At 36.5% G+C, this 24298-nt stretch overlaps 1 protein-coding gene across 1 annotated transcript in view; it reads right to left on the reverse strand.

Moving 5' to 3' along the window:
- Positions 1 to 726: 726 nt before the first annotated feature.
- Positions 727 to 24298, reverse strand: part of LOC150085621 (KH domain-containing, RNA-binding, signal transduction-associated protein 2-like) — a 184008-nt gene continuing 160436 nt past the window's right edge. Inside the window, exon 9 of the transcript XR_016546931.1 lies at positions 727 to 862. The gene's annotated coding sequence lies outside the window, so the exon portion shown is untranslated. The remainder of the gene's footprint in view (positions 863 to 24298) is intronic.

Raw genomic sequence — 24298 nt, forward strand, 5'->3', positions numbered from 1 at the left:
AAAAACGAAATAATTCGCCCGAACGCCACATATAGGTCTAAAGGAACACATCCAGAAATAACTGTGTTGGAGAGGAAGTTCTGCATAATATTTTGGGTGAAAATAATCTTACTCTTTATAAAAAAATAAAAGATCTTCTGTGTGCTTGTTGGTTAATGTACTGCAAGACGGTTCATTTACAACTTAAAACGCTTCCTGGAATCAGATTAATTTGTAGTGTAACCCATTAAAACAAAACGTTCAAATAAGAATTCATTCGTACGATTTTAACTTTTCTGAAATTCCAAAAGCAGACTGAAAGAGAACTTTATTTTCAAAATGTACAATTAAAACTAAACACGTGGAATGCGAGATGTCTTTTGATTAAAATAAAATCATATCGAGCAAATCAATCTGTGTGGTGGTTGTCAAGAAAAAAAAATTACGTGTTGCGGCCGATGTCAATGGAAATAACCAAAGCTTTTCTTTCGAAGAATATTAATTAAAAGCGCTTGAGAAATTGCAGGTGCTGGTCTTTTTTAGAGAAATCGATTTCTGTTAGGTGTTCCCAGAGGGAAATAAGAGTTCTCTTACGTAAAAAGGAAAGAGAGTTAGCTGTTTAGCATTTCAGAATGATGGTATAAAACAATTCAACGCTTCTAAGAAAGAAAACACAAAAACCTTTACTTTTTAAAAAAAAAATTGTTTACTGAGCTAACGCTACAAGGAATATCCATTAGCCAGAAGTACGGATGGAACCAGCAGTCACTTTATTTGTAATTGGTATCTTCTTGGAATGTTTTCAGGCACTGCGATGGGCTGTTACTTGTTCGTTCTTAGAACACTTCCTGAATCTACCAAAATAGCAGCTTAGGAGGAATTCCTGCGTGTATAAAATCATACCAGTTAGCTCTTTTCACGGATGGCTAATTTGAAGGATAACCTATGCGAAATTGTTACAATTTATTACTTTATATTCAAAGTTTAATAAAATAACTTTTATACTAATATAAAGATAACATAATTAATTGATTTAATAGTTTTAGAAATGCATTAACTGAAGAACTGAAAATAGCACGAGATGGAAGTTTAAACGAAAGTAAATGAGCAAATATTTTTCAAGAAATAATCATTTCTCGTGACAAACAGTAGGCAAATAAATTTTATTCGAAAATATTTTTAAATATCAAATTGAAGGGTTTGAAGAATTTACTACGGTGATGTTTTATAAATCAGAAAGACAAACTGACAAACTCAATGAATTAATGCCTTTCTGCACATTACTATCTGTTAATGACTACAAAATACAACCAATTGACATCTTTATGCATATTATAAAAACAAAAGGGTATGCTAAGAAATTATAATTTAATAACTACCAATTTGGCAAATTCAACCAATTTAACGAATCACAATTTATATTTAACAGATTTAATAAGTTAATAAATCACAATTAAAAAATCCCAAATACTCTTTATATAAAAATAATCACAAAAGACTCGTTTCTGTAGCCTTCGTTATCAAAAACGAAATTCAAACAGATTTACTTTATATTATCAGAATTAAAAGTAGATCAAGATTAAAGTTCAGATTAATGGTTCCCAAACTCACATCGACTGCTGTTTTGAACGTCACCTCTGCGTAACTTGGCATCTCTATTTCACAGTTAGTATTAGTAACGGCCGTATGGTGCAAGAAAGCCTATGGCTTATGCTGCACCAGCCAAAAAAAAAAAAAAAAAAAATCCGAACAAAACAATGATAAAAACAAAAATTAAATAAATAAATAAATAATAATAATTAATTAATAAATAAAAATAATAAAATGAAATTAAAAATTAAATAAAAAGGAAATTAATCCTATCATCCTATGCGCTTCCCTTACCCGAAAGTACTATCCAGATGACCTTTGAATTTCCCCAAACTGTCGGCCTCTACCACCCATGAAGGCAACTTATTCCAGTAATTTATAACTCGCTGGCTAAAATAAAACTTCCTGCAGTCCAATCTAAACATTTCCCCGCGTAACTTGAATTTATGTCCCCTAGTTCTAGCATCATTTATAATCTTGAAAATTTCGTCATCATTCATTTTACTGATGCCTCTCAGAGCCTTAAACACCTCAATCAAATCTCCCCTAAGGTGTCTAGTTTCCAAACTCTGCAACCCACATATTCGAAGTCTTTCTTCATACGGACGCCCTTTTGCCGATCTCACCAGGCGAGTTACCCTTCTTTGCACCCTTTCAAGAAGCTCGATGTCTTTCTTTAGGTGCGGTCTCCATACTTGAACACAGTATTCCAAGTGTGGTCTAACATAGGCCTTATATAATGGGATTATCACGTCCCTATCTCTACTTGCAAAAGTTCGATAGATCATCGATAGGACACCATGGGCCTTCCTTGTAACCTGTTTACAATGCTCAGAGAATTTCATGTCTGACCGTATCGTAACACCCAAGTCCCTTTCCTCCAGTACTGGGTTTAGTTGAACTCCACCAAGTGAATAAGTTATTTTGGGATTACTGTTTCCCAGGTGTAATACCTTACACTTTGTTGGATTAAAGCACAGCTGCCATTTTTCTGACCATTCTTGAAGTCTATCTAGGTCTCTCTGAAGAAGCTCAGCTTGACAGTGATCATTAACTACTCTACCAATTTTAACATCATCTGCAAATTTAGACATCACGCCCTCTATCCCTTCATCAATGTCGTTTATGAAAATTAAAAACAACAGTGGTCCTAATACTGATCCTTGGGGAACCCCACTTCTTACATCAACCCAATCTGAGGAATAGCCATTTATCACAACCCTCTGCCTCCTGCCCTGAAGCCATCCTTCTATCCATCTAAGGATTTTTCCAGTGATTCCAACCTGTTCCAGCTTATAAAGCAACCGCTCATGTGGGACTGAGTCAAAAGCTTTGCTGAAATCTAAATAAACAATGTCGAAATTATTCCCTAAATCCAGCTCGTGAGTGACCCTTTCGAAATAGCGAACCAGATTTGTTAAACATGATTTTCCCTTTACAAAACCATGCTGAGTATCCTTGAGAATTTCAATTCGATCCAAATGATCCTGAATTCCACCCTTGATCAATGCCTCCATGATTTTCCCTACTACTGAAGTCAGACTGACAGGTCGATAATTTCCCACTTCACTTTTAGAGCCACCCTTATGTATGGGAGATACATTTGCACTTTTCCAATCCAAGGGAATCTCCCCAGAGTCTAGTGATGCTCGCATAACCAGCCTCAGTGGTTCAATGCACTCGCTTGCCGCCTCTCTCAAGATTATAGGGTATATTCCATCAACTCCAGGAGCCTTACTAGTCTGTAGGCTTGAAAGTTTTTTCATTAAATAATCTTGCGAAATTTCAATATCATTAATTACATATTTTTTAACTTCGCTCCCACAATTTCCCATTGCCACAAAAGGCTTTTCATTTGTAAATATCGATGCAAAATAACTGTTGAGTTCATCTGCAACGGCAGCTGGTGTATTTATTACTATCCCCTTTCCCTTACGTAAAGGTCCGATCTGGTTTGTCCTGCTCTTCTTGGCATTTATATATGTGAAGAATTCTTTATCCCCCCTCTTTGCTCTGTTTGCTAGTGATTTCTCATAAACTGCCTTTGCCTGTCGAACCTTTTCTGTGGCTCTATTACACATCACCTTGTAGCTGTTATAGGCTTCAGTACTTTTTATTGCTCTGTAACGTTTCCATGCCACCTTTTTCTGCTCAAGTAATGTGGCAACTTCACTATTCATCCAACTTGGAACCCTTCTCGTGGAGTATTTTTTTAATGGTATATACGCATTCAAGGCATCGGTGATTAATGTTTTAAAAGCGTACCACAGTTCAAATGTATTCATTCTCTGCGCGATATCTACCCAGTTAATAGAGGCCATGTAGTACCTTAAGGCATCGTAATTTCCTTTTCTGAAATTAAAACCCATTCCTTTGCCTTTTACTTCTGCTACCTCTCTCGTCATCATCCACCGTAGAACTCTGTGATCACTTCCTGCTACTGGTTCCTCTACTGTCAGCCCTGTTATGTCATCTGATTCATGTGTGATGATGAGGTCTAGGATATTCTTTTCTCTAGTACTTTCCCTGACATGTTGATACAAATAACAGTCATCTAGTTGATTTAAAAATTTTGTTCCCCATGTCGAGTTTCCTTCCCATTTACTCCAATCAATTAGAGGCAAATTGAAATCACCCATAATAAGGCATTGACGCTTACTTGCCCATTCCATTTGCATGTAGAGGCTTTTGTCATAGTCTTCACAATCACTTGGTCTGTAGATTACGCCTACTCGCATTGTACCTTTGTTTCCAACTATCTCACACCATACAGACTCTATACTAGCATGTGAAATGTCTGAATCTGGGAAAGCTATCGTCGCACTCAGGCTGCTTCTGATAAGAAGCATTACCCCACCACCCCTTCTATCTACTCTATCCTTCCTAAATACATTATACAAGCCGTACTGAAACTCATCATCCCCAATTTCCGGGTGGCACCACGTCTCCGTAAGCCCTATTATGTCCGCGTTACTTGTTTTAACCAGCAGTTCGAATTCGCTCATTTTATTGACGACACTTCTAACGTTACTGTATAAACAATTAAGATTTACTGTTCTTGTATATTTAACAACTCTAACACAACCCTTGAAGTTTTTTAGGCTCTCTTCCCTGATATTAGCTACCTGCTCACGTGAAACGTCTTTGCCCCCAGAACATCTAGATAATACGTCCAGTTGGGGTAACAGATAAGAACTCTTAAGGTACGTGCAAGAGTTACATTGACCAATATTATCAGATAAACGCGTGTCAGTATTACCCACATCCCCCCTAACTAGCAGTTTCCCTGAGCCTTTAAGGTATCCTCAATAATACTGGCAAAAACTTTTGCACCACCTTTGTTTAAGTGTATCCCGTCTCTACAAAACAAATTCCTTCTACCTACAAGTGTGGGCCATGCTGATAGAAATTTACCCCCTAAAGCCTTGCAGATTCCTTCAAGTCTTGAGTTAATCCACAAGGCTCTTAACATATAATCCCTCCTATCGTGTCTGGGCAGAATTGCAGACACATAGACATTATGGCCTAGCTCGCGACATTTCCTCAGCATGGTCCTGTATTTTTCCAACAAATCGTCAGATCGTGTACGTTTAATATCGTTTGTCCCCACATGAATAATAATATTTTCTTTACCCCCTTTAAAATCTGACAGTCTGTTGGTGACATCATCAATAGTTGCTCCCGGCAGACATACCCTGGTTCTGCTCCACCTATCTTTATTACAAAAAATATTCCCCGTTTCCCTGACAATGGAGTCTCCTAATAAAACAATGTTTTGAGAAGAAACCTGTTAATATTTTCAATAACTTGATAACAAATATTTTCTTTATCGGTAATTTCCGTGATACGTTTTAATATTATTTACGAGGCGATCTCCATTTCTTTCAGCCGCCGACTTCTCAATAAGGGACGTGGTGGTAGAGTGTCAGTGGCAAACCGCGTGGCCAATCTCATGAGTACAAGTAACTGCAGAATAAATGAGAGCAGCTCTTGTAAGCCACGTACTACCTTATCTCTTTTTGCGTAATGGACACATGAATAAATGACGCGTGCTCCGATTTATACACGATATCTGAAATTCGTGTGGTACTTTGCCATTGCTAATGGACACCCAAGAACGTAGTCATTGTAGGAAGGATGCTAATACACTCTCGAAAATAGCTTCAATTTCTTATCTACCTCTTTTCAATTTCCCAAATGTGTGTGACTTTGATTTATAAAATAAAGGAAGCGCATCTTTATAATGCTAAAATATTTTGGAGGAGTAATTAAGGTAGACGAGACATAACCTGAATAAAGGTCAATTTAAAGTACACGCCCCTAAATAGAAATACAGTGTAACAAAGTTTAAATTAACTTTATGAATTATCACAAAAATGGAGAAATTGGTTTTCGACATATTTCAATTTAACTACGAATATTAGTTGAATATAAAGTATACAATACAGTTGTAGCAATAAAATAAATATTCCTTTAAACAAAATAACCTAGCTTGTTCTTGTTAATTTGAAAAATAGCACGAATGCTTTGCACACCACAGTGAGATATAACCGAAATTATTGTTAGTGAATGCGGATGATTTGAAAGCTGCAAATGATCTTAAAGCATCCATTGGGATATGTAAAGTTTTATGGCTTCGTTCCTCATCTATAATTAGAATTAAGTTTTATTCAACAGGTCACTATTCTACATGGAATATACTGTAGATTTAAAATGAGCGGCCAACTGATGAAGTCTCTCTCTCTCTCTCTCTCTCTCACACACACACACACACACACACACACAGGGTAACTCAGAAATTTGTTTTTGGCTGATGTAACAAAAGCCTCAGGCTTCCTTCCTTGCACCATATGGCTAATAATAATATTACTGATAACAAATATCTATAAACGTATTGGCCATGGACATTGTAAGATTCCAGATCTCATAAGGAAATGACCTCGATCGAACTTGTTGGATTTAGACCTCTGTCCATCTGTTCTTCATCCTATACAATGTAAACCAAATTAATGAAAGTTTGTTGCACTGGATTACAGTTTAAATGCATTGCAAATTTATATCTAATCAACAAAAGAAATGCGTGTACAGGAATGTTTAATTAACGATTTTAACACGTGACATATCATCAAATTTCACCCCTCGTGTTCTGTTCAATTTCGGTGGTGCTGTTGTTTTTAACCTTGATCCATTGTCGAGAGGGTACTATCTGCAGAACAGTCACGCATCCATCTGAAGTGATTTGGCAGTCTGTTTGCGACCATGCACCTAATGTAGTTGGTTTTATATATATTTTTTAAATTTACAATTTAAATAATATCATTCATATTTTGGATTAAAAATCATGTTTCATGGAATATATTTTTGATAAAGTCAGTAAATTACATCAGCTTGTTGAACTTCAAGGGTATTTGCAATTGCATCTCCAAAGAGTTTTATATTGAGTGTGACACATCTGTTTACTAAAAGACTTAAGACATTTTCTATAATTCAGAGGCTGTAAGAAGTTTTAAGTAAATGCATTCTTGGTACGAAATAAAAAGATTTCATTTCGTACCAAATATATGAGTGGTACGTAAATGGCATTTAGCGTGGAGTACAACAGGCTATCAACTTTCTTGTTGCAAATAGAAAGACAACTATTAGTGCGCTACTTCATATGATTCTCATCCATATAGAGTGTCTGAAAATACAGAACGAATTTTATAAATAAAATAAAGAAAACTGCAATTAAAATTTAATACGCGTAACTCAATACAAGGATTCAGTGCCTTCAATATTTTCGTCTTCATTTTCATTATTGTCCGACTTAAGACCAATTTAACAATACTGCTGTTCAATTTCTTTACGTTTTTGTATTAGAACTTTTTCTAAAAGCTGAATATTGAGCAGAGATTTCCAGTTTGTGTTCCACTCCTGCACGTTCCTTTTTTTGTTTCATTCCAATAGTCACCTTTTTGCCTGGACAGTTCCCCCATTATTATCATATCATTCATATTATAATCTTTTGTCTTTGGAGCTGTTCTTTCTCTGTGGTTCATCCACCCATTACAATATGGTGTGGTTCACATAGTGTTCATCTTTCTGTTTTAGACAATTACACATTTTGGGGCCTTTAAATATTGTGCGTTTCGGAATAGAACCCTTTTCTAATGAAATTTAAAACAGATAGTGGAGTACGTATTATGATTACCAGTAACCGATGATAAATGGACGCATTTTTTCTGTGGTGAATAAAATTTGGATTAGTTGCAATTAAACGTGTAAACAGTGAAAAAAGCTATACCTTAACACCTTTTTACAGACATTTTATATTTACAAAAACAGGACATCTCGTTATAACGCGGTGTCATCACAAGAAGTAGTCAGCATAGATCCCATTTCGTATCTCGCCTTTTGATTCACGCAACACACTACCTCCCAGTCATAACGCAACTGTCGTTGAAAAGCATGTGACTCTCGGTACCCGTTTGGTGGAAATATGCCTTCCTTCCATTCGCATGCAAGTAAATTAGAAAATTTTCATACATTCTCATAGAACTAAAAATTGAACGTCGGATGAATGCGCTGTTACTGCACTCAGCCGATCAATCTTAGAATGTATTTGAAAATATTGAGTTTACTTCATGGCAAATGATTCAAGGAAGCAAACTTATACAGAATCAGCCAAAGGAGAAGAAAAAAACTTCCCGTATCACCCATCCATCCCCTCTAATAATTTATCTAATTTTTCCTTATATTTATTAAAATGTCCCCTTTCTCAACTCCTGATACGAACTATATTTAATGATCAACCACTGTTGGCTGTAACAATCCTTCTACAACTTAAATTTACGCACCTACTTATGTGTTTTTTATCCGAACAAGAGGAAGGTTGTTATCAACGTTTAGCTTATTCAATTCATTCAAAGTATACTTGGATATTAAAAGACTGATATCTCTTCATTAATATTATTAATAAATATTGTAAACAAAAATGGGCTCAGCACCAAACCCTGGGGATTCCACTGATAATATTAGTCTATGAAGAGCAGTGCCATTGATAACCATTGTCTTCTCCCACTCAACCGTCCCTTGGTCCACAGCAGTAGCTTGCCTCAATGCCACACTGCTACAATTTGTACAAGTCTTTCACATGAACATATAAAAAAGTTTTTACTGAAATCTACGTGTATAATACCAGAATAATTTTTCTGCATCCCAATTTCTTTGTGACTGCATCATAGTAGCTAATCAAATTGGTCAGATAAGATAACCCCTTAACAAATCTGTTAAATCAATCATTGTCATTTTTCTGCATCCCTGTCTGGTCCTGAATTACTTCTTTAATCATTCACTCTTTTTCTGCCTCTCTTAATATAATTGGATAGATTCCATCCGCTCCACGTGCCTTTTTTTTGGTATGTACTGTGTATAACAGTTTTTATTGTACAGGTGACGTCACACCCTGTAACCTTAAAGATATCTTAGGAATTAGTGATTATAATTTCGATCAAATATTTTGTAATTGGAAACCACGTCCTTGTACTACCGCTTTCTTTTAAGAAGGAACAGTTTATGTAGGCTTAAATATCCAGAAGTATTCGTCCATTAGGGCAGAAGTTCTCAAACTTTGCCATAAAGTAACCTTCTAAATCGATAAATGAATTTGTTGAAACCCCACCCTCACTTGCACTCATAAATAAAATCGAATATTTCAGTTTGGTTACGGTTGGACAAGAAATAAGCCACTTAATTTTATTAATTAAAATTTAATCTATATATCAAATAAAACAGTGACAGTTATAATTTTATTTTATAAACATAAAAAATTATAAAATAATTTAAAACTTGACGCAAAATTTAATTAAATTTTGCTATTCCTTTAAGATGCTCGTGTCCCACAGTTTCAAAACCCCCCACCTTAGGGATTTTTGAAAGATGATTGCAAACAGGAAGTGTATGCCTCCTTAGTTTATTACAATTGTAATTTGGCAGAGAGGCACTTCTTTTGAACTTTTTGGAGGCAACTGTGATGTAATGAAACAGTTGGTTTCAATGCGATCGATGCCATTATTTTCAGCGGCATAGCTGTTGTCCTGGAGATATTACACACGGCGATCTTTTTTGCCACGAGTCGAACTGAAGAATGAATTCGTTTTCTAAATTACCTTTTCTTGATCAAGCTTCTGAGATGTTTACTGAGATCTAGGTCTTCTTTTAGTATTTCAGCTTCTTCTAGAACTTGATGAAAAGGCCAAGGCACAAAAAGCTTTCCTCACAAAGGTCTTCTAATTATTAAGAAGCTCCTTTTTCTTTTTCCTGATAGATTTGGTTTCCCTCCAGAAATAGGTTTTGAAAACGGCAGACTACTTCTAAAATTGCTGTTTATCAACAAGCTTTTACTTCTAAGGCTGCTCGCTATCCTAATTAAGACAAAAAAGGCACTTTTTTCGATCATAAAGATACAGTAGTTGTTTACAAAATCACGCGTATATCAGGGTTTCTTTAGCTATCAAAGCAGTTTTGCGGGGAGTACTTATGAAAAGTAATATTTTCTGTGACATTATATAATCCTTATGTTTTCTGTTCAATTTCTGTACTAAGCTTAAAAGGCCAGTATGGATGAAAAACTTGAATGATTTAATGAATGTAACTGATAAAATTCAGCGACGAGAAAAAATTCATCCGTCAAGTTAGGGAATTCTGAATAGGATGTTCTCAACCCTTTGTTGATAGTTGATATTAGGCGTAAAGGTAGGGCCACCCTGTGTAAATCGGCCCCCAAACACACACTTGTACAGACATACACTGGCGCAATGTGGCCTAAAGTGCTGATGCGTCTTAAAATCAACAAGAAAAAGCCGAACAAGAAGAACCAACTTATGAAACTTTTAAAGTATCAGTTTTGGACAATGCGAAAAAAAAAAAAAAAACACTCCTCAAAGAGTCATAAATGCAAATTGGCTAAAAAAATATGACACAAAAAAAAAAAAAAAAAAGGCAGATCCTGAAAGTCTGGCTTTGTTTGATTTTCATTTACACGCTGCTGAACCATTGTGGTTATTACATTGCATAAATACAGCAACAAACTTTAAGAATTACCATAACAAAGATTAATTTCGCCGGCCGGGGAGAGTTCCTTTTCTTTTAATTTATATTTCTTTTGTATTATTATTGTTCTGAACATTCGTTTATTTTGACTACTTAATTATTACCTATACCTTGTGTGTCGTTACTTTCTTAATACGAGTCTTTTGAAATAGCATTGTCTCTTCAAACGTCTTCTTTATCTCTGAGTTTTCTTGCAAAACACATCTCATTATGCTAATTTTCACGCTCTGTGGTAAAAGCATAATTTTTGAAGCAAGCAACAGAACTTAAGAAAGGTAGACACCTTTCCAGTGAATATTTCCGTTATATTTTTTGTTAATATTACTTAATAAAAGTAATTCCAAAATTCATTTTATTAAGTAATTCTTGGAATTAGTCAAGTTAACCGTGTTTACAGCCAAGTAGTATTAGTTATAACCTTAAATTGACTAACCTGCGCTGTTCTCGTAGACAGGCTTATTGCACAGATTGAGAAACCTTTAAAAACCCTTCCCAATGTACTGCCGGATTTCTGGCAGAACAGTATAAAGTTTATGACTTCGATTCGGCGTTACTTCTATAAACTTTAAGTGCAAAAAATTAAGGTGGCGATATCACGAAAAAATTATTTGCAGCACACTTTTAGCCAAAATGCATTCTAAATTTTTATTTTACCTAGAATTAATTTTACTATATTATTTCTAATGCGGTTTTGTCAACAGAGGAAGATGTAACATGGCGTGTTAAATTTAACTCAGTTAAACAGAACTTGGAATTAGGTAAACGTAGTCGTATTACAATTAATATAGTAGTACTATACTCGAACGCGAAGTGATATTTCTGAAGTGCAAACTGGGGCAATCGTAGTGATAGTCATGTAATGCGAGATCACAGCTACGCTGAAAAGCAGTATTATGGCTGAATTAACTTGGCAAACCACAGTTATTGGAGCTTCAAGTGTCTAGAATATATCATTCAAGCGTGGTTCTGTATCTGCAACGCATACATACGATACTAATATCGATAGCACTAATTCCTCCCGCTAGAAGATATGTAGACTGCTTTAGTTGGGTGCCGACTAGATTTGGAATAAATCTGGTGTGGCGTGGTAATGAATGCTCCTCTTTAATTAATCATTTTATCTGCCATATCTATTCGGTACATTTAGTGCCCAAGGCGAACGTACACGCAACACTGTGGCAAAATGAATACAATTAGTCGCCCTTCGGATTCCATTGCTAAATCGCAATCAGTTTATGGTTTCAAAGATCGTATCGGGATGAAGGGTTTTATGTCCAAACAGTCCGTATCGTGCTGTTGGCATTCCAAAGACAACTAATTATAACATAATGCCACTGTAACAGGATTTGTGGTAGTTTTTTCATGTTCAGATTGTGCGAATTTTGAATCGACGGAAAAAATAAATTAAAAAAAAACACCCGTTGCTGTAGGATAAATCAGCAACGGGTCTTTTTAAGACTAAAGACCACCAGTGCCAGAAACAACGCATCCAAACATCAGGAGACGGGCTCCTACTCACAGCTATAAATGTTCCATCGGATTCCACTCATGGCACGTGCGCCCCGGCGAGGAAAAAGAACCGTGACATTATCTCCAGGATATCGAATGCGCTTTCAGACAGCCATCGATAACTCCTCCGGTCTCGTTTCTAAAGGTAATTGTTCACAAACTGGTGTCTTCACATACTTTGTTTCGGGTACGTACCGGACACGTACAATCAATTCCCTAGCATAACTCAAGTGCGCTGACACGTGCTAGCATATCACCTCCGATTCTTCGACATAGTTGAAATTCTGCGCTCATTAATATATCCTAAATATGTTAGCGCAAAAAGAATTATTTAACTTTCAATTACTCTTCCCAAGCACTTACAATACGAAGAAGCACTGAGAGCAAATTGTGTATTTTACTTCACATTTCATCTGTTTGCATTCAAATGTCGCATTTTGGACAAAAGTTGTAAATGGAGGAACTGCTTTAAGTAAAATAAAATATTAAATGTGTTTATTTAAAATAAATCCGTACTTTAGATGCCATTCCGTCTTATCTCCACTGGTTTTTACATTTTACCAATGAAAATTGAAAATGTATCCACCCACAATATGCACTATTTTTAATTTATTCTATTAAATATTATATTTAAACTTCTACAAGTTGTTATTAATAAATATTCACGGTAAATTGCACGATGTATATAACTGATTAAAACATAAATTGATATTAAAAAAAACCGCGTCAGAAAAAATGCTATGATTTTTAAGGAATTTGTAGAATTTTATTTATACTGAACAAGAGCCTTAATACAGGTTGCACAACAACTTAAATAAAAACATTTTATATCACATTTTACATAAAATTCAAAATACGTTCCAGATATAAATTAAAATAGCAACGAGCAGGATCAGCAATAAAACGATACCATTCCCTACTTCAATTAATCATGCTCAAAGAACGTCGTTGGCAAAGTGCCAATTTCCGTTCTCTGCAGCATTTTTTTCGGTTTTATTTTTAAGTTTGCAAATCCCAGGCTTAAATTCCATATCCTAGACGGAGCGTCAACATGTTTACTTCTGGAGGACAAGTGACGCTACATTTTTTTTTTTTGTTTTACCCATGAAAATCCCAACCATGAGAATTATTATAACCTATAGTGCACTGAGTGGACAGAAATCATGGGATACCTACCTAGTAACAGGTAGACCCACCTTTCGCCAGGATAAGGGCAGTAACACGGCGAGGCATTGAGTCCACTAGTTCACGAAAGCGTTCCACGGGTATTTCCATCCATGTTTGCTGCACCGCTCTCTATAATTCTGTCGAATTCCTGGGTGGAGGATCCAAAGCTCGAACGGACCTTTCCACAGCATCCCAAAGATGCTCCACAGGGTTCATGTCTGGTGAACGGGGAGGCCATTCCATGGTAGTAAAATCTGCGGAATTCTTTGCGAACCATGTCTAGTCACCACAGCTCTGTGGGGACGTGCATTGTCCTGCTGGAAGAGTCCATTGCCCTGTGGGTGCACGATGACCATGAAGGGATGCAGATGGTCTGCAAGGATGGACACGTAACCTGGGCCGTTCAGAAATGCGTCTAGGCGTATCAGAGATCCCAAAGTGTGCCAGTTGAACACGCCCCAGAACATTACCGACCGTCCAACTGTGTGAACAGTTCCTTGTTGACATGATGGGAGCATAGCTTCGTGCAGTTTCGGCCAGATACGCACCCTCCCTTCCCCTCGAAATAACTGGAAACGGGACTCATCAGACCAGGAGACTCGTTTCCAATCATCCAAGGTCCAATGCCGATGTTCTTTCGTCCAGTCGAGGCGTAGGGTGGTGTTAACAGTGGGATCTTTTGGGTCGACGGCTCCCACAACCTATTGCGGCTAATGATCGCCTGGTGGTCTTGGTGGAGATGTTTCTGGCACATCGCTCATTGAAGTCAGCGGTGATTTGTGCCTCTCCGGTTGGCTGAAACAATGCGAGACAGACGTCGACGGCCACGTTCATCCACCACCTTTCTCCACCCACAGAGCTGTCCATGATGAGATGTTATTCCGGGAAATGGCATATTCCCGATACACTGTTGATACTGTCGAACGGGGATAGTGAAATTTCTGTACCACCTTCGCGATAGAGTGAGCCATGCGTCGGGCACCCACTATCATCGCTCTTTCAAAGTTGGTTAACTCACGACATTTATCAATACTAACATCGAATTACCGTCTACGTGAATACAGTGTACTTATGTACTTGCCAAGCGGTGGGTTCGTCCACTAGCGAGAGGGGTGACAGTGTCACGTTGCCCAGGAATAAGGTAACCCATGAATTCTGTCCTTTCTTTCAGTGTATCGTGCATGGTTTGAAGGTGATAATTAAATGCGGAAGCGCACTAGATCTTTGCTTTACAATGACAGCATCTATTAACTTAAGAATCCAATTATGTTAAATATGCGCATCTTTTGTAAGTTGAAGTTACTTTTATTAACCTTAATTATAAGTGATTATCTTATTTTTCCGCAGTAAACCCTAACAAAGGCTTCAAGCAATGAAACTTACAAAATGGGCCACTGATGAAAACATCATAGATTCTGGGCTGTCTTATGGAAAAATGTTCAAGGATTCACCTGAACAAGTAGTTGAACCCTGGGAGAGAATTAAACTAATGAGCGGTTATGTAGGTTCCAGACATCCCGACTTGGTGTTCATTCGGAAAATGTCATACTGTCTGAAATTTTTGTATCGTTTTCCACCTTGGATTCAGCGCATAGTGATTTCTTCTCCCTCATTTGCAATTCTATTGTGGAATGAAGATTATTTCTTTTCAATGGTACTTCAAAAAAAAATGAAGCTCTTTGTTAACTGGGAATCGCAATTAACGAGAGCTCCAGTAAACTACCCTTTTCCAGGAAAAATATAACGTAAACAATCTACTACATATCAGAACGTTAGCATCAACTCTTTCAATGATTCTTAGTTTTCTTGGCCTAATTCTGTGGTCATCAGACCACTTCACTGCCATGAACTTTTGCATTCTATCCCGCAGATAATTTCAGATCGCAAAAGTAGTTTCCATTATCAGAATTTCTCCATCCTCTTAACAGTAACTGCCACTTGACCATTAACAACTTTCGAAAAAAAAAATGGTTTGTAGCTGAAGAAAAGAAAACTAAAACGGGATAATGTAATTATTCCTAATGGTAACGCTGGCATTGTTATGCATATGCAAAGCGCAGAGATAAAACTCAAAGGGGGACACAAATCAGAACGAACTAATGAAATGGAGATTGGAATTTAAACAGAACACTGTAATAGACCCATTATCCAGAATGCATCTGGGTAATGAGACTCCGCAAATGAAGCATTCGGAAAACAGGGAAAAAACGTATCCGTTAGCAAACTCTATAAGGACTTGTTTTGATAGCAGCGGCTGGAACATTTGCAAGCGAATGAATAGGTCTCCGGTTGATGCATCAGGGTCGAATTCTTCGTGCCTCGATTAATCAGGCAGAATGGTTGAGATAGTCCGAACCAAAGACACGTTGAAGGACAGGGCGCAAGAGACTGTGAAGATAATTAAAACGATAAGGAAAAATGTTAATTAATGGCTTTAGAAACGATGGGTGTAATGACCAGGGTGTTCTTCCAGTCCGGATAAGATATTGAGGGCTCGAGGGACTGGGATGAGTTTGAATTAATGCAGAAGTGAAATCCCTGGGATACTGTGAAAATCTGGCTGACAGCTTAACGACACTGCTAACAAATTTTCGCGACTGATCAAAGAAATAAGCTGCGTTGAGGTGAGAATAAAGGAAGAAGGGAAAGTCTCCCGGCTTCCTTTATTAGACGGGATGAGTGATTACGAAATGATATCCCTTTACGCATTGATCAAGACGCAACTTCAGAAGCTGTACGACTGTCTTTAATTAGTTCCCTTACGTTGAATTAATTATGATTTAATCGTCTTTGAGAGAAGTTGTGGAATTTATTATTTGGTAGATTATTTCCTTCGTCTCTTGCAGTATACATCGTAAGTATCCTTCGCCCTCTGTCGCATTAATTTCCTCGTACTTAATGATTATATAACCTCTTCTCCATAAAAAAGTAGAAAAACGCATCTGATTAAAATTCTTTCACCGAATAACTTTATTTTAATCACAAAAATTGATGCTTCAGTTCACCCTCAAATCAAATCTCAATAACAAAGAAATTCTATTCAACAATATATGCTCGTAATCCACAGTAAAACTCTGCCATAATTTATATTTTTTAAAATATAAATACAGTAATTACCACTATTATGGAGTTAATTAGACTTTTGGATCTATTCGAAACTCTTACAATACGTGAGGGGAAAAATAACTCTGTATTGCCATACAGAGTCCATTTGTATAAAGTATATATCGAAGGTGGTCTACTATAGCAGTCAGCAATAAAGCATAAATAATACAGCATTATTTTCCTTTACTTCATGAAAATACTATAGATCCTCTATTCAAATACGATGTAATTGGGTCCGCAGAGAGCCGTTAAAGTAAATTATGATGACAAAAATCCCACTTATTAATAACTCATAAAAAAGCCGGTTATCTGTTTGGCTCTATGCCAAAAGTGACATGGAATTCGTGTTGCTGTGGTTTGGTTGCACTGTTGTATCCTTGCGCTTCTTCTGTGGATGGCTGATACCGAATTTATTCAGCGACAAGGATCAGAGAGCCTAAATATCAAAACGGGTAGTTATTGGCCGAAGAGAGGTTCAGAATTGGGAAAGGAAAATCATTCTGCATTCGTGTTTATAACCTTTCAGGGAAATCTTGAACTTAAATCGGATTCTGTCTCTAAACACAAATTCCTTTTCAGTGGCTTGGTGATTAGTCAAAGCATTGTGGAATGAAGACAATGCCCGGAAACATTTTAGCCGGGGATGATTTATTATCCGCTTGGCAGGAAAAAAAAAAACGCTACAGAAATACAAATTATGTCTAGGAGTGGTATATTATGCAAATGATGTCAGGCTAGTGATTTATGTCTTCTCTACCTGCGGTTTCTTTATTAAGTTGATATTTTCTCCTCTATTTAAATCAGTATCGATCATTTATGACGTCATTACTTCCAGTTCAGCTTGTAAACATTTTCTCCACTCGCATCTAGCCAAGAGCTTTCGTAGTTTTCGCTGTATTATGAAGAGAGCAACTGTGGATTAAATCGGTTAATTTGCTGCGTGTATTACCGGCCATTTGCTTTATGGACAGCCAAGAAACACTAGACAATTTCCTAAAATTGTTTATTGATTAAATGTTAGGAGTTTCCAACTTCAAAGTGTTTTTCATCTCTTTTTAATTAAGTGAATGCAGGTTGATTGGCGATGAATCTTGCACTCGCCACATCAAATTATCAAGAGTACAGGGGAGATTCTTTTATCCCGTTTCACTTAAAATTGTGTTTGCTTTAATGTGCTTATAAGTTGCCAAAGAATGCTAATGCATTTTGTACGATGCATGAAGTCTTTGCGTTGCATTTATCGGTCTATTGATTGACCAATAATCATTTCTTTCCACTTAAGTAATTTTTCTCTAGAACATCCACGTCGGAAGATACAAACTGCGTTTCCAGTGGTGTTGATGGTTGTTAGTAGTGCTGAATACGTATTTGGATATGTAATTTTAGTACTGCAGCTGTCTTTTCCAGGATGCCAGAGACTTTGCGATGGGCCTGCGATTAAGTACATATCATTTGAGATATTCAGATAATTTCATTAAATTTAATCAACACGCCCTTCCCGGATTTCTAGGTGCATTCAAATACATGTGGATTTTCATACATTCACTTGTATGCGAATGTATAAAAATACACTGCATGTACATGCACTACACTACATAAAAATTCATTTTGTGGCCGATTTAAAGATATAACGTCATACACCACATACACTGTCCCAGTACTACAGTCAAGCCCTAATGTGAAAGGATTGGGGGAGGAGAGGATTATCATACTCTGCGTTTTTTTTTATTTTTTATATTGCTTTGGCGCATGCTGTTGTTATCCGTTGGCTTATTATCTTATTAAGATCCAGTTTGGGCAACCTTTAACTCACGTTAAGGTAAACCACATAATTGGCCTTCGCTCGTACTTCGAATTTTAGAAGATCGCCTTTACCGCTAGCTCGGAACTTTAATACTCCCAACACATGTCAAAGCCTCATGACCCAAGTCTTATACGTCAGATCAGTGGCTCCATTAGGTGGACTTAACTTACTCAGGGGACACAATTACCTTCTGTATATGCAACTACCTTTCCTAATTAGCATGAGTACGATGCTGGTTGTAAGAGGATTTGGTTAAAATTTAAGACAAAATGTCAGGTAATATACTACGACATCACAGTTGTATATCTGCTTATTTTTGTAGATAAAACATAGCCCTTTATTGCTATTGTAAAATTCAAATTAATATCGAGAGATATTAATAATTTAAGAGTGATTTAGCCAGTGGTTTTTCACAAGCTAATAAATTCTAAAATATATTTTCTATTTATGGCAATTTAGCAGATTTGTGCTGATGTTTGAGAACTTCGAAGTAAAGGAGTTATCTTTAAACTATCTTTATTTTTAGTTATCTTTATGATATATTTTGAATCATTTAAAGAGGTTTTAGAGATGAAAGTTAGGATTTTGGACAAAGATCATCAGTGTGTTCCCTGATTTTCGGGAATCCTTTTTTTTTTTAATTTTTCGCAAACAAATATATGAATATTTCTTAACTAAGGGGTATAAAATATGTTGAAGAGCAAGGAGACAACCCCATGGAAAAATTTGGTTGAACTATTAATACAAATGATCACTGTTCTTCGTTATCATAAAATCGAACAAGTCTGCTGCAGAATGAACCGATCTCGTAGTGTCACTGGGCACCCATCAGTGCGGTCCTTGATGATCTAATGATGATAATTTCGACGATATTAGAGATGTTAAAAGGCGATTATCTACCAATGATAGGATAATAGTCTGGTCTGATAAGGACACGCATAAATAGACTTGCAAAATATATTACAAATAAATAGAAATATACTCTCTAGGGTACAGATCTGTGAGTTTTGTAAAATTTCGGTTTGAATATTTTAAATTATGAGAAACCTTGACGCTTTTTTTTGGCGCCCAAGCTAGAAGTGAAGTATTATTTGAATTTTTTGTGCCTGTTTTCCTCCCCACAAAAAAAATCAATCCTTTGAACAGCTTAAAGCCATCTCATGCCTGAGTTGCCTTCACCATCGTATAAAAAGTCAGGCCCTAAGTGAGATGAACTAAAACTAAACTTTATCCACTTTGACGTACTGCTATTATTACGTTCTGCATTCTGTTTCGCTAAGCATTACAGAAATAGAAGAGGAAAAATCCATGACCTCAATTTTTGCTGTGTAGTTAGAAATCCTTCACCTCTGCTGTTTTATGGACTTTGTGGATGTCTATTTTCAAACCTGAAGGAAGCAGGCAGGCAGGTTAATATTTAAAGTGGTATCGAAAATACTTGGATGTGTTAAGATATTGACAAGCATTGCGTCCAAGTCTTCTCTTTCCTCCAAGTTTTTATAAGCTGTAATGTAATATCTCTCCCCCTCTCTGAGAATTATTGATTTTTAACTCTGACGGGAAAGTAACAGGTGCCATATACCATTCCGAAAGAGGTGAAGCGAAATTAACAGCAATTCTCTTGAGACCGTAATGCGCCATAGCCCTACACTAAGACCAAAATCGGATTTTAGAGAACGTTTTAAAATGTGTTTTTCCCTAGTGAAGGCCAAATTACGGACCACCGTGGTAAGCTCATTAGGAGTAAGCTCTTTACCAAAGTCATCCAACCATGACCACTTCCATTAAACATTACTGCCCCGATCAAGACATCGGATTTTGTGTCCGTTAATGAAAGGATTTAAGAAGTAGCGGATGGACTCTTGGTACTCAACAATAACACCGTTCACAGAACACCACACAAGACATGTGAACATTAGACTCCAATAAAATGGCGAACGCCAACTTTTTGTTCAAGTTTCGGAATGATATGTGACAACTGTCAAATTATTCCGAAATGATTTATAATAATTTTCAGCATGCGCAGCTCATTGTAAAGATTTATTACTGCAATTGTTTGATATTTCTAAGTTCTACTTGTTTTAAAGAAGGACGATGCGTGTTTGCCATTATTATAGGTTAAAAAAAGGGCATCACTCGAGAAATCGTTAAGAATTTAAGATGTTTATTAGTGTTACCATCAACGTACACTTAGAGGTTGGCAACGTTTCCATAGCAAACTTTAAACATAGCCAAGAAGTACTACGTGTAGACTGATGCAGAAACACTTAAGATTTTTCTGTCGCTCATAAAAGTCGCCAAAAAAGTGGCCATCCGATTCCGCTATGAACGTTATCAAACTCTTAGCCTTTGACCACTGTCGTAGACATGTAGACCATGTCTGCGACAGTGGTCAAAGGCTAAGAGTTTGATAAAGTTCATAGCGGAATCGGATGACCACTTTTACTTCAAACTCTTAGCCCACTGTTGCAGGCAATTCATACCAAGGATCCAGAATACACTGCCGGAAAGTAAGATTCATGCGAATCAGCCTTCTGTTATCCGCCTCCAAACATTTTGTATTTGTGCCCACTGTTCTCTCTTCTGCCAGTGAAAATATAACGCCCTCATAAATCTATCGGGCCCCCTTCCACATGAGGTCCAGTTGTTAAGCTTCTAAGCCCCTCTTCATATGGACATCGATTAGCATTCCTTACCAATCTGGTTGTCCTTCTTTAAGCCCTTTCTAGGATTTTCATCAAGCCTTGTCTGTCTTCAAGCGTAGCCTCCAGACCTGGACACAATATTCTAAATGTGGTCTCACATCGTCTTATAAAAGGACAATGGCATCCTCTTCCCTACTTGCAAAGGTCCTATATATCATAAGCAGGACAACACCGTTTTCGTAGCCACTTATTTCCACTGCATAGAAAATATCATCTTTGGCTGAATAGTAACTCTAAATGTTTTTTTCTTCCTGAACCACTTTTAATTACACTCCTTCTAACTTACAAGTAACACCTGGATTTTTATTCCCTAGGTGCAAACACCTCACATTCAGAAGCGTTAAACTTCACTTGCCATTTGTAAAACAATTTGTGTTCCTGAAATCAAGGTAAATGTTTTTTTAAGCAAAATAGCATGATTCTGGTTGTTTAAACAACCAGAATCAGGCTATTTTGCCCTTCCTGTCTTTAAATCACCAGAAAACTTTGACAACTTTCTTTGCACTCTCTCATCAATGTCATTAAGATAGATTAAAAAGATAAGTGGCTCCAACAACCGTGAGGGACACCACTTGCTGTGCTCTTTCATTCTGAGAAATATCCATTTGACTCATTTTCATTAAAGACATTTTAACCAGACTTTAATCGGACGAAGGACCTTACAGGAAATCCTATTTTTCTCCATTTTGCATAACAGCCTTTTCATGTATCAAAAGTTTTATTGAAATCATGGTAAATAATGTCGAATTTGTTTTACATTCAACTGTTTTATAACTTTGTTATAATAACTAATTTTGGATGGTTTGGTAGTTAGTTCTTCCCAAAAACGAGGTGGTGTATGAAACCTGTTCTCTGGAATGATCTTTTTTTTTTTTTTTTTTTTTTTTAAAGAAACTTTATTTCAGTTTTGGAAGTAAAAGTCTTGTGTATTTATTGCAATATTTCTAAAATAAAACTTAGTTAATGATCTGCAATTATTTTTGATGATGCATTAGCTCTTTCGCTCCAATTACTCGAATTTTCCTTTGAAGTTGGTAGAAATCTTTTACTAAGAAAGTTGAGATTTAATGCCCAAAGAGAAAGAATGTCTTTCTGCTAGACTTGGTTAATTTTAAGTGAATATAACGGTGGTGTCGTACGATAATCGTATCTTTGATCCGTCTTCAAAGCTAAACAAACATTAAGTCGGCAGATAGTTTTACTTATTGTGTTGGAGGTACCTGCTTTTTTGTGGTTTATTCCGTCTCAGTGAGCAATCAAACACAAGGGGAATACTTATAATTACCTCAAGAGAAATATATTCACCAATTATGTTTTAAGAAATTTATTTTTAATGAAGTCAGTGTTCCTGCAAGATTAGAAAGTATGCTGGTCCAATTAGTCTCAAAGAAAGTTTAAATAAGGATTATATTCAGGATTTGCTAGCTTTACAAAATGTGAATTTTTAAGGTATTTACCATTTTTGATCGCCAGGGATTAAATTAATGAAATTGCAGGTTGTATTGGTTCATTTAAAAAGAGAATGTCAAAGTTAAGTCTTTTTTTCTAGTGGAAGCTAAACAATATTCCATTAATTTGTAAAATTAAAGTTTCTTTAACCGGAAAACAAAACTCTAGTGAATACTTAAAAATGTGGAACTGCAATTTAAAAATATATATGAAAATTCTGACGTATTTAGTTGTTTTGTTGATTTAGTGAGGTGGGATCTATCACGGGTGACCTCTGTTAATGGTGCTCACGGTATTTCAATTTCTGTAGCGTGGATATCAGTAGTAGAAATACTTGTCGGTCATCCGGTTTAAGATAAAACAAATAACAAGAAAAGAAAACTTTTAACTTTCAGTTATGGTTCTTTCTGTGTGTGCGTTGTTTTCGATATATCAGTGTATAACAGTAGCCCCACTGTTATTACTGGAGGTTCTTCCCAGATATAAAAACTTAACTATTGAAGGGATATTCTTTTTTTGGTGGCAATGCGACCTGAATATGGTATGTGCGGCAGCTGGCTCTTGAGAAATAAATGTGCAAAGTATTGGGGAAGTAAAAATTTCCAATACGTGGGAATCATGAACAATAAAAACAGGAATCGAAAAGCGAACTGAGTATCATAACATGTTTCTCGTTCCAGAGCCTGTGGTCTAATAACGCCACCATCTCACGCTTGTAAATCCCTGGAGAACAAGCAGAAATTATTTTCGTAACATCCTTAGCACTTAATTTTAATTTCGTGCATGAAATATCGCAAATATAAATGGCCAGGTTTCTTAATTCCTTAAATTTTGATAAACATTAAATTAAATTTTAGTATATTTCTTGTTTTCCGCCCTAACAACACTGTTACGACATTGAGAAATAATCTTCATTTTGGCACCCCTGAAAAGTGCCTCAAAAGGATAATGAAGCATCAAAATACCATTTCTCGTTACCAGCTGCAATCTCTTACTACCACATGAAAGCTGAGACATTTCGATATACATACGATGCATTCGTGTTCCACTCTGGTAAAGTCCACAGAAACATTAACTATGTCCGAGTTCATAAACTGACCGAAGAGTACATGCACAAAATATGCGGATGCCTCATGGGCCTAATTATAAACCACTAAAAGAAATAGTTATTTATTACTACTCCACCAATTACTTATTTAATGGATAAGTAGTCCAGTTGTTTGTTTGTTTGTTTGTTGTTGGATTTTAGGAGCATCGACGACTATAGCCATTTTGCTCCATGTATTTGCCTATAAAATGCGTTTGTTCTAAGGTCGATTTTCTTTGCTGGACGAAAACCCCGAATTTCCTGGAGAAGAAACCAATGCTACCCTTGCCTGAGACTGAATAACTCAGTCACGTTGTGAAAAAGACCCATAAAAATCCCTCCCATCATCGACTGGATACGAACTCAGGTCTTTTCCCCCCCAGCCGATGTGGGGAGGACAGCGATCCACCAAAAGTGCTACCCACGAGGGCAAGTAGTCCAATGGAGAACAGTTATGTGCAAAGCATAATGGAACAAGACTAATCACAAGGTTGAGGTGGCATGAATCCTGAATGGCCCACCCAAGTGTGATATACCAAAAGTGGAGACAGTATTCCGAAGAGAGATGCACAAAATCGACCAGAGAATGACCGATATCTAGACATATGTCTTAGCTTCAATCCAATGAGAACGTTCAACAAACATTGAGCATATGGCTTAGGCCAGAAAGATGAAACTTTTACCGCAGTGGTATCGAAAGTTTGATTGTAAAATGGGTGATTATATGGAAGAAGTTTATTACCAGTCATCGGTACACATTGTGATCTTTTCGATACAGTAAATAGTTTTTTAGTAAAAGCTATGGAACATTTT

The sequence above is a fragment of the Mastigoproctus giganteus genome, chromosome 5 (assembly GCF_048544385.1).
Source record: "Mastigoproctus giganteus isolate SK-2022 chromosome 5, ASM4854438v1, whole genome shotgun sequence".
NCBI lineage: Eukaryota > Metazoa > Arthropoda > Arachnida > Uropygi > Thelyphonidae > Mastigoproctus > Mastigoproctus giganteus.